The 14,819-nt window shown below is 43.2% G+C and overlaps 2 long non-coding RNA genes across 2 annotated transcripts in view; one reads left to right on the top strand and one right to left on the bottom strand.

Moving 5' to 3' along the window:
* Nucleotides 1–14,091, bottom strand: part of LOC107316469 (uncharacterized) — a 35,505-nt gene extending 21,414 nt beyond the window's left edge. The window contains exons 1-3 of the long non-coding RNA XR_001556373.3: nucleotides 13,989–14,091; nucleotides 12,749–12,940; nucleotides 4,466–4,551 (exon numbers count right to left, since the gene is read on the bottom strand). This is a non-coding gene — a long non-coding RNA (uncharacterized LOC107316469). The remainder of the gene's footprint in view (nucleotides 1–4,465; nucleotides 4,552–12,748; nucleotides 12,941–13,988) is intronic.
* LOC107316481 (uncharacterized) lies at nucleotides 10,950–14,528 on the top strand. The gene is made up of 2 exons (XR_014948099.1): nucleotides 10,950–11,233; nucleotides 12,768–14,528. It is a non-coding gene; the product is annotated as an uncharacterized LOC107316481 (long non-coding RNA).
* Nucleotides 14,529–14,819: the final 291 nt, after the last annotated feature.

Below are 14,819 nucleotides of genomic sequence, written 5' to 3'. Positions count from 1 at the left end.
GCAGCAGTCATGGCTCTGCAAAACGTAAAGCCAAAGAGCAAACCAAGCCTCAGCCTCCAGCACAGCAGGAGCTATCACATGCTTCCCTTCAATGGCTGCTGAAGTGAAAAGAAGGCCTGCATGAATGTAGAGCAAAAGAATGCCTTTTATATAGCAAAATTATATGTTTTTGCAACACCAATTCACTAAAGAAAATGACAAATTTATCAAAAATAGGCCTAGCATTGTAGTGTAGAAGGTTAGCTCTTAAAACACAGGGAACGGAACAACAGCATATTGAAAAGAAGGGCCTGCACTCATATATTAACCTTCCCATACATATATTTGCAGATGTACTTCCTGCATTTTCTGAAGGGATTTGTGGGTGGAAAGCACCTGAAAGAGCATCTAAATGAACTCTGCTTCCAAATGTTCTTGCTTGCTGACAGTGAAATGGGGAGAATACACACTAGCTCTCATAGCCCAGGAAGTAGCCTGGGGCCCATAATAATTCGCGTGAAAATGATTTTTGACCTCACAGTGCTTGATGTGTATAACCAATACAAAGCACATGAAAGTAACCCATTGCCAGCATGCTTCTAGACACAAGGAAGAAATGTAATTAGACAGTAGGAAACAGGAAGACAAAGCCCAACAAGTTCAGCTCCTCTGGGACAGCACAGAGAGAGGTGGTGCTCTCCTCACCAAGGTTGGGGTGGGTTACCTACATGCACAAGAGCAGGCAGCCAACTTAATGCCATCAGTGTTCATTCAACAAGGGGAAAACAAACCCTCTTCTCTTTGAAAGAGCTCATGCCCTCTGACCACACTGATTCCCCTGGAGCCATGGTAATGGAAATGCTGTCACAGCTTAAAGCAGTGATGGAGCACCTGGTAGGAAGGCAGGGCTCAACCCAGTGGTGCTCAGGTGTATGCAATGTACCTGAGTGATCAGAAGGGGTGGAACCAGAATCCACCCCTTCCCAGACCCCATTTAAGGGCTGGCAGTGGAGGTGAGGGTGTCTCACTGGAGTTCTGTGTGTATTTGAATCTTTCTAAATGTAAGTAATTTTTATTTTTATTTTTTTCCCCCTCTTCTTCCCCTATACCTGTAGTTGCTGCTTTCAGGGTTGTCATCATTTGCTGCAAGATAGTATTTTGTCATACTGCTATCATTACTATTCCCATCGCATTATAGTGTTACAATTGTCAAGTCAGGCAAATACTCATTTATGTTGAGTTATCTTTAAAATAATAAATAAATAAAAACACTCATTGGATGGTTACTGGGACCCCTAACACACTGAAGTAAGAGCTCCCAGGGGAAATCCTGAGATTCCTGGGTTCCCCATGATTAAGTACCACCTGGGAATGGACTATTTGCATGCAACCAACCAGGGGCAGAGATTTATGGTTACATACGTGGAGAGTGGTTAAACACAAGGTTGTACGTGTCTACCATGTTTCTGGTCATCAACCCCTACAATCACCAAGAAACAGCGAAGCTGGCATAGGTTTTATGGTTTGAAACCCAAGAACATTGTCCCACAGTTATATCAGAAGCTGTGGCATGCTGGAAGGAAGGCTATGTGGGCAGCTGCTAAAAGCGTGAGTGCTGCCTGTGCATCTGTCTGATATCCAGGCATTCTGAGACTGCAATGCTTGCTCTAGGTTGAGACCAAGACCACTACTGGGAACAACAGCCCATCTTGCTAGAGGACACAATCCTGGGCTGGAGCCAGGATCCACCCCTTCCCAGACCCCATTTAAAGGTTGACAGTGAAGGTGAGAGCATCTGGCTGGAGATCCCTGCATACTGGAGGCTTTCTCAAGGTAAGCAGTTTTTTTTTTCTCCTTTATTTCTGCACTGATGGCTGCTGTATATGGACTTGTTCTTGTTTGCTGCAGGCTAGGACTTTGCCACCCTACCATTATTGCTGTATTTCCATCATGTTATAGCATTACAGCTACCCACTAATTAGTTGTCTGTGTGCTTGGAGACTTGCCAGACAGTATTTTCTTGGCTGCCCCTACAAGGGGGCAGAGCACAGTAGAGCAGCTCCAAGAGAGGTTAGCTAGCACCTTCCAGCATCAGCTCTCACATAAACCTTCTGATCCAGAAGAACTGAGGCTGGAAGGGACCTCTGGATATCACCTGGCCCAACCCTGCTCCAGCAGGAGGGAGAGAGTGAGAGAGAGAGAGCTGGAGCTATTAGACTTGTTGCAATGGGACAGAGTAGGATTTCTATAACAATTATTGCCACAATTAACAACATTCATTTAGATTGTGAGGCATCTGGCACTGGGAAGGACACAGTCAAGGTAATTTTGTCCATTATGGCACACACACTTATGAAGTCTTTCATGCTGTTTTTCTGCTTATGGTGGCACAACAGAAAAGCCTGAAAAGAAGCAGCTGAGCCATGCTCATACCCCATTAGCCATAGGGGTCAGCCAGTCACCCAGATGGATTATTCATTCAAGTATTCCGACACTACCTTGGCTGTGTGTTTGGAATAACAGCCAAACCACAAACCATAAAACTTGGAAAGTAAAACTCTAAGGAAGGCCAGGCTTTATTTGCTGCTCTGAGTGATGTTTGATGGTGATGCTGAGAGACAGGAGGCTGAAGGCCATGGCTTAGAGCAGGCTGCAGAAGTGGTGCATTCTGCCATGGGCACTGGGATGGCTTGGACCTGCCTTTGGTGATGTGGATCCTGCCTCAGAGGTTTTCAGAAGTGGCTGTGAAGGCGAACTGATGAAAAATGTCTCTCAGTTCACTGAAACATCATTTCAGATTAATATGTAGGAACAGATGATATTTGCTCACTTATTACTGAGCAGTCTTGACGAGTGCAACATCTGCCTTGCACTAGCAGCTTTTGGCATTTCTTGGGTCTGGCTGAGTTCCTGCAAATTAGCTGTATTTGCTATTGCTTCCCATTTTTCCAAGTATAATATCTGTGTTAAGATTTTTCTTTAGAGGGGTCAGCAAGAAGCTTCCCAAGAAAACCCAACTTTGGCATTTTTAAACAGAATCATGCTGTGTTAAATCAGTGTCTTCCTCCCAGTCACCCATGTGGATGGATGTGTGCACTTCCAGGGGAAGAGGGAAGAAGGGGATATACAAAATGTGAGGAACTTGTTATCTTTCAAATAATCCTCTCCCCTGTGTGCTGAAACACTCGTTTTGCAGTCCATTAAGCTCAATTTAATGCTGATAGAACATGCCTGGAATTGAGAGGACAGTAAAGGTTTCAGGCTTTAATTTTACTCAAATGAAAAATTCTGCATGCTCCTGGCTAGTGTCAGTACTTCTGTAGCAAAGAAAACAGGCCCCGTAGGAAGCATGAGGCCAAGGTTAAAGTACTTCTAAGCCAAGATACTATGGTACCCAAAGAAGCAATTTTCTATTGTATTGCGTATCTTCTGGAACTTCAGAGGCGTGAATAGAAAGCGTGAGCAAAAAGGGGTGTGCAGGGACCCACTGGAGCTGCAGATGGCAGCTAACTTTCCCCTAACTTTCCCTGGATTCAAGGTTATTCTCTTGGCTTGCTGCAGCCCTCTGTGCTTGGGTTCAGTGCATTTCTAAGCAGTAGTGTTACCCATCCCTGCTCCTCCAGCATTAAAAGAAACCGAATGGTGATGTACTTGGAAAATAAAGCATGTTGTGAGGGGAAGTCCCATAGGATGATTTAGCCTCATGGCTTTACTGAAAGCTCCTGCATCCCACTGTTTTTGTTAGCAGCATGAGAAGTGGAAAGATGCCTGGGAGGTGAACTGAAGCAAGGTACTCAGGGAAAGACATCTCCTTTCAACTACTGCTCAGTTAAAGTTGCCCTGATGGTTTGCAGTTCCCTTCATTTAATTGCTAGAGTAGGGATACTGGACGTGCTGTAACTCCTGTGAGATGGAGATATCACAGGCTATGAGATGATGAGGTGTCCCTTCTTGCTCCCTTCTGGGCTCTTCTGAGAAGATTCAGGCTCACTGTCCCTGCAGCTGGATGCTGGGGACTAATGCATCATTCACAGTCCCACCTCTCACCAAAACCATTAGTGGCAACCTGAGCTCCATCCAGCCTGAGAAAGTGGATTACAAAGACCACCATTTCCTAGTTGAAAATCACCCACCATTTGTACATTGCCAGTGGATGTGATACCTTGTAGTGGAACTATGGGAATTTGCTGCTGTGAATCTATGATAAGGAAGAGCAGAAACAAGATCATAATGAATAAGAAATGAGATCTTGCTTGGAAATTAAGTCACATTCACCTTTGATGTCAACACAAGTCTCTGGAGAGAGTTAACCCAACAAGAAATGTTTCACTAGCCAGGTTTGCAAGGAAGCCATGCACACCACAGATTTGTTCTGCCATTTCATCAGATACATTGTGTATATTGCCCAACAAGTGACTTTCTACATTAGTTTTTGAGGGCATGGAAACACCCCTAAGAACATAAGGCATAGCAAACATTTTGTTACCTTCAGGTGCAGGGGCAGCCATGGGGTGATCATTCTCAAGCCTTGTCATAGGGAAACCTTCAAGTCTAAGAGCCTTTCTGTTACAACTAAAGAGAAAAGAGAAATTGAGTAGGTTAGAAATCACAAAAACAAAGGACAAAAACAGCTGACTCACATTCCCTTCAAACAAGCACATCATTAAGGTAGAGTACAAGAAGAAATGGGCCGATGTCATTAGATTAAATTAGCTTGCGGTCTCAAATTCCTAAAGAGAAGCAGCAGGTAATTGTATTATGAATTTTATTATTTTTTTATTAACAAATTTTTCACTCTTCCCCTGCTGTGGAACCTCCTCGTGATTAAGGATGAGTGTGTGCTTACCTGCAAAATGAGATCTTTATTACTTGTTCTGAAACAGATCGTTTGCAGCAACAATTGGTATTAATAAAGTTTGGGGATAGCCAATGGCAGGGAGCTGTGTTTCATCTTGATGCTATCGAGGGCTAACTTTGGGAAGGAAAATGAAATGTTAACCAAAGAGCCATTTCCAAGAGAAATAGTCCCACTGTACATCATCCAACTAATAAAAGAACAGTCAGGTAACACAAGGAAATTCCTCCTTCTCCAGGTATCTGGCTGCAAATCATATTTACACCATTTCCCTGAGCACAGACTGCTCAGTCTCAGGGTGCAGTTGAAGGTTTCAGTTTTGTTCATGGATTTATGCAGGCTCCTTGCTGCTTACCTACTGCTTCTCATCTCAGTCCTTTTCATTATTGAATTACGGAAGTATTAATTTACATTTAAGAGCCAGATAGCAATTGTTTTTTCTTTCATGGATTATTTAATCAAAGCTGGGCTTGTAGTGTTCAGTCATTGGTTCAGTGGAAATACAGAAACAGAGACCAGCTATGTTTCTAGATTGTTCTTTAAGTATGAAGTGAGACACTTTAAGGTGTTTCTTTTTCCTTAGAGTTATGTTTAAAGAAGCATCAGTTTCCAGAAGAGGCCCCCAGCCTTCGGTTATTCTCATGAGCAATGTTTTACAAGTATCTTTTTATATTTCTTGTGGAAACACAAACTGTCTGTATTGACTGAAGAGGAAAAGAATTCTTCTGAATGCTTGACTTGGAGTTACTCCTCCATTGAGTGCTGGGTGAGTCTGCAATGGTGCACAGATCTAGCTGTGGTCCTTCCACTAACCATCTTGGGAACAGACCAAAAGCAAGGTCTATAGATGGCAGCTGCTGCTTGGTCTCTGGTTGAGATGGAAGAGCTCCAAAGGGCATTCTTGCATGTCCCTTCTGCTATGGGAAGGGGAACCACAGGCACAAGCAGATAGAACATGAGTGTCTTCTGGTCGTGGGTATGCTTACCACCTCTTTTATCTTAGTTTGTGTTACCTCATGGGTTCATATATAATACGACAGTCATTATCACTGAAACAGTAATGACTCTGAGAGCTTAGCACTTCTATAAAGTCATGTTTTCAAGACTGATGTCCTGAACTGATACAGATAAAACCAAAGCCTCAGGCCCAGACAAAACAGGACTCCAGGTGATCCAGTCTCCTGTCCTCAGTGCCAGTGTCAGATGTACCAGCTCAGCATGGGATGGGAGAAGATACACAACAGTGGAGCAGCTGATTCTACCAGAACAGACTGTCTTCTTATAAGGCAAGCCTTTCAATGGGCCCTCCCAAGGCACAAATCAAGTCATGTGTGTCATTTTTCTAAATGAAATGTTGCTACAATAACAGATCTCAAGTGTCCCCTGAAGGCGCACTGATCGATATTTATAATCACTTAATAAACACATAAGAAATGGCACAGTATGGGCCTGCATAATCTATGTGCAACGATCCCCAGTGACAAAGTGTAAGTGACCAAATCCCTTTCCAGGCCTAATGATATTTTGCTCCAGTAAGCCAGTGATATATCATGTATGGAAAAAAATAAAGCACTCATGCATAAAATTAATACAGTAAGCTCTGAAGTCATAAAGCCTTCAGTCTGTGATATATGAGATGGGAAAACTACTAAACCGTAATTCAAGTTCTCCTACTGTCTTATTCCCCATAGGTCCTCAGGTCACCTAGGCATTGCATTATCAAGCTGGGCCATTTCAGCTGCATATGGATGATTAACAGACCAGTTGGGAAGCCCCTCAGGATCATGGGCAAAAAAAAATCTGCAAAGACAAAGAACTTCTCTTTGTAGAGATTATTTATCTTCTTTTAGAGCAAATCTTTGTCCACTGTGCTCCACTCCTCTAGAAGAGCCTGTGACATGGTCCTGCAGGGGCAGGACCACAGCTGGACCTGTGCGCTATTGCAAACTCACCCAGTATCATTGGAGAGCCAACCAGGACCTCTTGCATCTATTTCAAGACCTTTCTCATGAGAAAACGCAGACACCCCTTGTTCCAACTAGGGATTGCACACAAGACTCCATCGATCTGCAATCCATCCTTTGCTTCGACCACAAAAATAATTATCCTTTGCATGTGAGATGATCAAAGTGTTTAAAAAAAAAAAAGAAAATCAAATTGCAGCTCCACAATTGGGAGTGCTGCCAAGCTATTGAATCAATAGGTTGTTAGATACTTGAAGTGTGGGGGTATGTGAAAGCCATCAAGTGATTTCTCTATTAATAATTACCATTAGAATCAGAATAGAAAGATACAGATCAGAAACAGTAAAATGTGAATGGTTTTTCATTAAGTGAAATTAGAACACATGAGATTATTTTTTTCCCTTCTGCCTTGATTCTGTAACATTTTGCACTTGTAGACCTAGAGCTGCTTGTGCACCCTGCTTTGTCTACCAGGATTTCTGCTGAATAGCCTTAAGTCAGTGAGCCCCCAAGAAGAGGAGAAGCTTACCTGGGATCTGGAGAGTAGTTGCTTAACATCAGGGGCATGGGAACATCCAAGACCTGCACCTTGCAGAACTGAGCAATAGGAATGGTAGGAGACCAACCTGCAGCAGCTCATTTAATATCTTTATTGATGATTGGATGAAGGCATTGAGTGCACCCTCAGTAAGTTTGCAGATGACACCAAGTTGGGAAGATACGTTGATCTGCCTGGAGGTAGGAAGGCCCTACAGCAGAATGTGGATGGATTGGATCACCAGGCTGAAGTTCAAAAACACCAAGTGCCAGATATTGAGCTTTGGCCAAAACAACCCCAGGCAGTGCTACAGGTTTAGGGAACACTTGTTTGAATATGAGCCAGCAGTGTGCCCAGATAACCAAGAAGGCCAACGGCATCTTGGCTTGTATCAGAAATAGCATTGCCAGCAGGAGCAGGGAGGTGATCACCCATATGTACTCTGCACTGGTAAGGCTGTGTTCAGTTTTGGGCCTCTCGCTACAAGACATGGAGGCCCTGGAGTGTGTCCAGAGAAGGACAACAAGGGGTCTGGAGCAGGTAGGACATTAAGGAAAAATCAGTTCTCCAGAAGAGGGGCCAGGCACTTAAACAGGCTGCCTAGGGAGGTGGTGGATCCTTGGATGCATTCAAGAAATGTCTAGATGTTGTATTGAGGGACATGGTTTAGTGGGAAATAGCAGTGATAGGTGGACAGTGGGAATGGATGATCTTGGAGGTCTTCTCTAACCTTGGTGGTTCTGTGATTCAGCAGAATTCATCACAGAGGTGACCACAGCAGTGCTCCAATAGGACCAGAGCAGATTTAACCAGTGGACTACAGGTTTTAATGCAGAAACACGCACTCAGCCTGAACAGCAACAGGGAATCTGGAAATAACAGTGGGAAGGTGCAGGATGTCTCCAAAGGTGAAGGAGTCTCAGCCCATGCTGTCTGAATTCTAAGTGTAAGGACAAAGAGCACGAAAGTATCATGACTCAGATTTCTAGCTTTCGAAAGTCTGCATTGCTAAAATGTAAAATTTCAGTTAAAGAACACAGCAAGTTCTGCAAATCACAGCATCAGGAGGCAAAACAAGCAGCCAACCCTTCCTCCCACTTGCTACTTGTGGTCATTAGGGTAATAGACTGGAAAAGCCTGACCTTGTCTAAAGAGCAGGTCAGGGAAAGCAATGAGATACAGATAGGGCTCAACTTTGCTCCAATTAGCAGGAAATAAATTGCTACTTTGAGGGGAGGAGGGAGAAAATCATTTGCTGAAGGTTCAGAGGCAGTCTAGTTTTCAAAGCTAGCTCAGCTGTCCACTCAACAGCTGGAATTACTTTGATATTGTCCTTAGCCTAATAGCTGGGAGCATGTGGGTGAAAGCACAGCTTCATTCAAATCAGAGAGAGTCAGAGTAAGCAGTTCTCTCAATGAAAAATAGAAAAGCTGGTCTCAAAGCCTCCAGCTCTGCTTGTGAAGAAAAGAAAGACTGCAAGGCTGGAAAATGCTTGAAAGGTATCACTCAGCATCTGCAAGCCCTGCAGTGCTCAAACAGGACAATATTAATTGTCCCACAGCTTTGCACATAGTGAATTACAAGTGTTTCCAGACTCCTTCCAAACCTAATGTATTTACTGAAATTGGTTGCCTTCTACCAGCACATAAAAAGGAGGAGGAAAGAAAGGACTAATGGATGCGCATTAACCTTTTGGTACTAGACTTCCCGATACTCTCTACTAATGCAAAATCCATTAGAAGGAAACGTCTGGGAACCATGGTGTGCAAATGCTGTAATACAGGAGACATCCGTAAAAACCTGCAGCAGGCACACCAGGAACAGGGATCCATGCAAAGGTGGCTGCAAGTGCAACACAATTAAAGAAACTCCTGGATTTGCTCTGGGCAGAGAAACTCTGCAATAAAGGGCCTGGGGAGGGGAAGATTTGGAAGGTGAGCTCTGCAGCAGATTCTTCTGCAGTACAATTTGGTTGCTAACTCCAAAGTTAGAGCTTTCAAGAGCCTCCTTTGTTGCTACTGCATTTTTTCTTGCCATAGGATTGGAGAACTATAAATTCATAGAACTACCTGGGTTGGAAGGACTCCCCATGCACCATTGAGTCTAACCCTGACTCTACACACCCCTCTGGCTGAGAGCAGTGTCCCAGTGCCCCCTAAGCTCCAGCAGCTTGGGGACAAGCCCACTGCCCTGGGGGCTGCAGGCCACCATGATGAACTGCCATGAGAACCTGGAAATAGCCATCTGGAGAGAGAATTCCTGAGATGTCCGAGCAGATACAATTTGTCTCATCTGTTTTCAACAGCTGGGGAGCCCAGGCTTGCCTTGAAGATGAAATACCAGGAGCTGAGCATGCAGTGACCGTGAGGTTCATGACAGAAACCAGTCCCAAATATCCTTATGGGAAGATATCTTCACGTAAGTACTTTTCTTTCAAGGATGTGAGAGAACGAAGCCAGGAGAAGTGGATATTACCATTTAATATGCAAAGACAGTTTCAATAGTTACCTTAATGTTCTCTAATTAAGTGTGGGAATACGCAACACATCCCAAGGGCTGGTTACAGCCTCTTTCTTCACTGCACTCTAACATGTTTTGCCACCATGGTCAAATATTTTTCAATGTTTTCTCACCAGTCACAGCTACCAGCCAGCCTCCTAAAATGCAGGATACCCCAGCCCCAATTCATTTACCACCTAGAGCCATCAGCAGAAACGTGTAACAGGCAGGGCAAGAGCTTGGAACTGGACAACATTAACTGGGATGTTGGAGCTCCCAGTTCTTCAGTCACTGCACAGAACCTCTCCAGGCCACTGGGTGCCATCCAGAAAAATGAAATCTCAGGACTTTCTTTGACTTGTACTCTGATCTTATTTTTTTTTTGCAGCTGTGAAATCTCTGAAAGAATGCCTTACAGGCTGCCCAGAGAAGCTGTGGACGCTCCATCTCTGGAGGTGTTCATGACCAGGTTGGATGGAGCCCCGGGCAACTTGGTTTAGTACCAAATCTGGAGGTAGGTGGCCTTGCCTGTGGTAGGCGGGTTGAAACTTGATGGCCCTTTGAGACTTTTTTTTCCTCCTCTGCTTCTACTGTCACTTCTTCACACACACCCATAGCAAAATTGCCACTTCCAAGTTACAGATCGCCATAGAGCAACCCAGAGACTGCTCCAAAGCTGGCACTACCTTGCTGGCCTTCATCAGGAATTGTTCTTCCTTCTGACTTGCAGCTCTTATAGACATCACCCTTGGAGTGATGTGTACCATTCTCACATCATCTTAGCAAGGAGCCGCTGCACCTCGTTGCTTGCTCCTTTGTGCAAGAGTCTGTGAGCTTCCATTCCAAAGCCCCAGTGCCCAAGCTTAGGAATGTGAATGCCAAATTTGGCTATGGCACCTGCTGCTGCACAGACCACAGGAGCTGCTAACTCAGTGAGTGGCTACTCTATCTCTCAATATTGAGCCAAGAGCCATTTCATCAAGCAGCTTTTCTGAAAACACAAACCGATAGCCCACGAAAACTCTTTAAAGAGCTCCTACAAAGATATCCTGGGGGAAAAACAACACTAACCAAGACGAGTATTCCAGGATGTTTACGCTAACTCATTCAACAGGTACACAGCAAGCAGAACAGCACGACCACAAAACTCATACTGTAAGTGGGAAGAGCATCTGCCTCCAATTTTTCAGTGAAACAAACCCATGAAGCTTAATTTAATAACAACCTCCTGCTACAACCACAAATAAAATCCTTCAAGGTTGGCTGAGTTTAAAACCAGAAGCTGGCGCCTCTTCAGAAGCACATCAGGGGAGGAAGTCTTCCTGCTTTGACACAGCTGTGAGGAGGAGGACTGGAGCTCTGCAGCAGAGCCAGGCATGCAGAGAGCAGACAGAGCTGGTAGGCAATTCCTATATTGTTTGCATGTGGGATATGGGCACTGTGCTGCTGCACAGCACAAAATAAATATGAGGGGAAAGGTCCAGCACCGCAGGCTTATTGAATTAAACATTATTGCAGCTAACACAATCGATATGGTATTGATCGCATTATACATATTAATATTTAATTCAATTAAAAGGCCCCCAATTTATTGTTTCGTGCTTTTTGTTTGTTTGTTTTAAATGTTCTTCCAGACCTTTTGTGCTGCAAAAAAAGCTGACCTCACACAGCTATCGCAACACAAATGGTTATGTCCCTGCTCAGACCTGAGCAAGGGCTGCTGTGCCCATCAGGAAGAAATCCCAGCTTCTCCAACCCATGCTGATGTGCAGAGCAGATACCAGCACTGCAGCTTGCCATGGCATCATACAGTGCTGCAAAACTTCCTCTCCTTCTAATTACATACCAAGTGTTCCTCCGCTTTTAAGGACAATTTAACACAAGTCAAACTACTGTTAATCTAAGTCAAACAAGTCTGCAAAGGCAGAACATGTTGTACTGCTATTAAAAACACCTGAATCTTCTTTTGTTCCCTAAGAGAGTGCTGCCAGTTAATTAACCAATAAGATTTGAAGGTCCCCTTCTGGCCAGCTGGGGAGCACAGGTACAAACACTTTGCCTGCGCTCCCCCGGCCAGCCACTGCCCTTCACCAGGTGCTCCATCACCACTTTAAGCCCTAACATTCTCCAACAAACTGGCCAAACTGGTTAATCTCAGTTAATCAGACAATAAATTTATCCTATTTACAAGAATAAAAGTAAGTCACCCTCCAGCCCTGAAGTACCGAGTAGCATAAAGTAAAACAAATAAGCTTTTCTCTGCTGCAATCCATAGACCAGCCCACCTCAGTTTTCCCCAGACAAAGCACACCAACACCTAGTTTCATGTGACTGTAGTTTGAATGCTTCTTAGTTTTGAGCAGAATATTTGGAGGAGTTTTGTTGTACAGAGAGCTGATTTGCTGGAAAACTGAAGGATAAAATAGAGTATCCAAATGAAATTTGGTATTAAGACACCAGACCAGCGCAGGAATACACCCAGTGATAGAACAACCCAAATGGAATTCTCTTTATCTCCTGCTCCTGTGAGCCTCATGCAGGCTGACCACAGGTTTGAGCCCTTCCTATGTTTGTTCATAGGAAGAGGACTAAATAAAAACAGATAACGAGCACTTCCATAGTGTGCCAACTCTGCTTTTGAGTTTAGAAGTACCGACACTCTGTGCTATTGTTATTTCCTCAAAACACTCGTGAAACAATGCAACATCCAGCTCTCTAATACTCTATGTTCTTACAAGCCACTTGCTTCTTCCTCCAAAGTCACTCCTCAAATAACAAATGAATACTGAATCATGGGAATACTAATAATTACAGATAAGTAAATTGAATCATGGGAATACTAATAATTACAGATAAGTAAATTGAATCATGGGAATACTAATAATTACAGATAAGTAAAAAAAGCTGACTAACCTAGGTTTTCTGGTTGTAGGTCACTCCTCCTCAGGAAGCCTTCATCCAGCAGATGTTCTTCATTCAGAGGCCAACCTTCGAATGAGCCCAGGGAGGGCTGGACTGGTCAGTTGGGGAGCACAAGTAAATTGCTTGCACCTGTGCTCCCTGGGCCAACCACCCATTTCACCAGGTGCTCCTCATCAGTTCAGGCTGCAACAGAACACCCACCATATGCTTATTTTTAAGAAAATTCATCTCTTTTCCCTCAAACATGTATAATTAAGTGGTGGGGAAGATATCTTAGATATAATAAAACAAGTAATCAGAGGTATAAATGCGCATTAGTATGAGCTATTTATATATATATTTATATATATTCTCTGGGATTTACCCAAGACACTGAAGCAAGGAAGCTTCCCAGTGTTGCCAGGTATGTTTCAGTCAATACACAGAACTATTCTTAAAAAAATAGCACTAATAATGAAAAACAATAGTGGCCTGACCTCATCTTCTTCCTTAGACCACAGCCACACAGTAAGGTTGTGCAATATTGATTAAACATTACTTTCTATTATCAACAATAGCCTGATGCCACTGAACTGCAGACATTGCTACTGAAGGCATTATCAGGTGCCACAGATGAAGCAATTTGTAATGAAATAACGGAGATAAATTTCAAGGGCAGTGGCCTGAAAATCATTAGGCTGAGATTCACAGCATTTTTTGAGGTAAAAACAGCCAATTTATTTATAACATCTATAATCTAGAATGCAAGTATTGGATTTTTACCTCTTCCACAGACCCAAAAATCACACATTAAGTGTGTTTTCTCAGAACGCTAAATAGATGCTATACCCAAATTTGTTAGCAAACTTCAATGTGTTTGCTGATGATTTACCTACTCCATGCCATGCCAAAATAGCACTCCAAAGGGAGCACAGCTGTCCATGCCTCTGCTCTGCTGACACCATACGAAACACCTTTTGTTTTCAGCCTGCCTCCTACTTCCTTTAATGCACCCTTACTTGAAGGCAGTGAAAAATAACCCCTGCACACCCTTTGCTCCATGACTCATGGTTTTATAACCTTGTTTTTGTGAGCCAAAATCCAGTCATTGCCTTGAGGAGCTTGATTTATCCTTACTACAAGACTTTTTTCAAACGTGCTTTAATCAAGTGCTATACCTCTGCTTATGATGAACAGCGCTGAATTAAGCAGCCTGCATCACTTTTCCTTAGGTTTTGTTTTTTATGCTTACCAGTTGCCTCAGCAGTGTTCAACAATTGCTTCAGTTCTGGCATCAGAATCTTCCAGTGTTGAAGGAGTGCCCACAAGTTGATCAGGCCCAAACTCCCACAACCTGAAGGACAGACAAACAGGGGAGAGTTAATGTTGAGTGTACATCACTTAGGAAAGCAAAACTTGCTGCTTTGATAGTAACTATTCTTGTTAACATTATCTGATTCAAAGGAATCAAATTAAATGTGAGCAAATTTGCAACAAATTGAGTATGGCTTTTAAAAAAGGCACATTTCTAGCACAGCTTCTTTTCAGCTGTCAAGGAACAACAGCTCTGTAAATCTATTGCCTCTACATAAAGAGCATAGGAAGAGTTTCTTGATGTGTCAAATCCCTTTTCCTTGTGGATGGCAAAAAAAAAAAAGCTCCATGCTTCAGAATTCTGCAGAGACTCACAGCTACTGCTGCAAAGAATACCCCATTAGGTATATTGATGTGCTATGAAACATCAAGTTAAAATGTGCTACAATTGTTAAAATAAACGACCACGTCTACACAGTATTGACTCAGTACCTTATTTGCTTCCAGTGTTTATCTGCACAAAAACCCAAAACACATTCATCCTATGAGTTATTCCACTTATTAATGAGCCTTACATTTCTGCTTGCTCACACAGACCTGCAAGTACTTGAGAACTGCATTTAGTGAAGAGCAATGATTCAGTCTAGCGTAAGTGATAGATCAAGACACTCCAGCTGCTGTATTCTAGTAGGTGCTATTGAAAACTACACCTATTATCCATGAAGTGTGTATTTCCAACAGCTCTACAGAGGATGTTGAAAATCTGCAC

The sequence above is a fragment of the Coturnix japonica genome, chromosome 7, assembly GCF_054131305.1.
Source record: "Coturnix japonica strain WE chromosome 7, WE-NBRP24, whole genome shotgun sequence".
NCBI classification, from domain to species: Eukaryota; Metazoa; Chordata; class Aves; order Galliformes; family Phasianidae; genus Coturnix; species Coturnix japonica.
Note: the sequence above shows the minus strand (reverse complement) of the source record. Positions and strands in the feature narration are given on the sequence as shown.